Genomic DNA, 2066 nt, shown 5'->3' on the forward strand with positions numbered 1-2066 from the left:
GGTTGACTTTCCTCCCGAAACCCTAGAACCCTTGCATCCGTAGCTCCGTTTTGGGCATATAGCATATCAAAATGTTCGTCTCAGAGAGCACATCATTTCATCTCATTGCATCATTTTCATTTGATTTCATCTTGATGCCCGAAATGCTGTTGGAAGAGTGCTATTTGAGAAAATTGTTAGATCTGCTGCTCCAATTAGATATTTGTCATTTTTGCCATGATTATTGTGTGCATGATATGCCCCTGAGCTCTACATGAGTTTTATTATATGTTTTGCCATCTATCCAGAGGTGCAACCCATGTATTTTTGTGATGTGTGTGGTGACTAGCACAAGCTTGCAAAGTGGAGCATTCGTTAATGCTGATTTCAGGGACTTAGCATTTCCACTAAGTCCTTGATCTGTTTATCTCATTATGCCATATGTTCATGTTGTTTCCTAGTGATCCGTGCCTCTTTTGAGGATCATCAGTAAGGATGTTTTGTTAATCTTGTAGTGCTCTATCCATCCATTTCAATTATGGAGCATCCTAGCTTGAGTCAATCGAGCTCTACTTTTGCCATTTCGTGAATCTTGGCAGAATGTCTACTTGTTAGCGATTTTGCCGAGGATGTTGTAGTTGATCCGTGCATGCTATGTTATTGTTCTTGCCATGCCTAGCTTGTATTTTGTGTATTCTTGATGGGTGTATGCTTAGATTGTCATGCCTTGCTCTGTAGTGAGTGCATCGAGCTCGTAAACATGCCAACTTGATATCTGTTTCAGCATGCTCCAGTTTTCACTAAGTCTGTGATCTGATTATGTTTTTGCCATGTTCACATGCTTGCAAATGTATTTTCGGATCCCTTTTGGCTCAAGGTCACTAAGGGACTTTTGTTAAGCTCTTTGAGTAGCTCCATTCCATGCTTTACTTTGCCATGTTCAGGTCCTATAGCATATAGTTTTCATGCTCCAAAGTGTGCTATCTGATCTGAAATTCCAGACAAGTGTTAATTTCACTGTCTGAAATCTGTTTACCAAATACATTTTTGCCATGCTTGTTTGAACCTGTTAATGGATGAATTGGCCGTAGCTCAGTGCTAGTCTTTTGTTAAGCATCATGAATGCATCCCTGCCATGTATTTTGATGCCATGTTTGGGTGCTGTAGCATGTTCATCTTGTTGCATTTAGATGGCTACTTGCTGTAAATCGCAGAACGTGGTCATATTTGAATTGCTTGCCATTCCCAAACTGTAACTTCGATTCCGGCATTCTTTATATCGTTTTCAAGAAATTTCATCTCATCTTTCCAGTGGCACACTTGGTTTTCCAAGTTGAGGCCAGGTTCATGCATTCCTTGTCAAATCTTGCATATGCATCACATATTGCATCCCGCATAGCATACCATCTTTGCATCATATTGTTTGAGCCTTGCACATGGTTGATTGTGTCTTTGTTGTTTGTTTGTCTTGTTTGGGTAGAGCCGGGAGACGAGTTCGCTAACGAGGAGCCCGTTGAGTTTGCTTTCGAGGATCCAGTCAACTCTGACAACTTTGCAGGCAAGATGATCATACCCTCGAAATCACTACTATCTTTGCTTTGCTAGATGCTCGCTCTTTTGCTATGCCTATGCTACGATGCCTACCACTTGCTTATCATGCCTCCCAAATTGCCATGTCAAACCTCTAACCCACCATGTCCTAGCAAACCGTTGATTGGCTATGTTACCGCTTTGCTCAGCCCCTCTTATAGCGTTGCTAGTTGTAGGTGAAGACTGGAGACCGTTCCTTGTTGGAACATTATTTACTTATTGGGATATCATTATATTGCCTTGCTATCTTAATGCATCTATATACTTGGTAAAGGGTGGAAGGCTTGGCCTCTCGCCTAGTGTTTTGTTCCACTCTTGCCGCCCTAGTTTCCGTCATATCAGTGTTATGTTCCTGGATTTTTGCGTTCCTTACGCGGTTGGGTGATTATGGGAACCCCTTGATAGTTCGCATTGATTAAAGCTTTTCCAGCAATGCCCAACCTTGGTTTTACCATTTGCCACCTAGCCCCCTTTTTCCCTTGGGTTTCCGGAGCCCG

The sequence above is a fragment of the Triticum dicoccoides genome, chromosome 6A, assembly GCF_002162155.2.
Source record: "Triticum dicoccoides isolate Atlit2015 ecotype Zavitan chromosome 6A, WEW_v2.0, whole genome shotgun sequence".
Lineage (NCBI taxonomy): Eukaryota > Viridiplantae > Streptophyta > Magnoliopsida > Poales > Poaceae > Triticum > Triticum dicoccoides.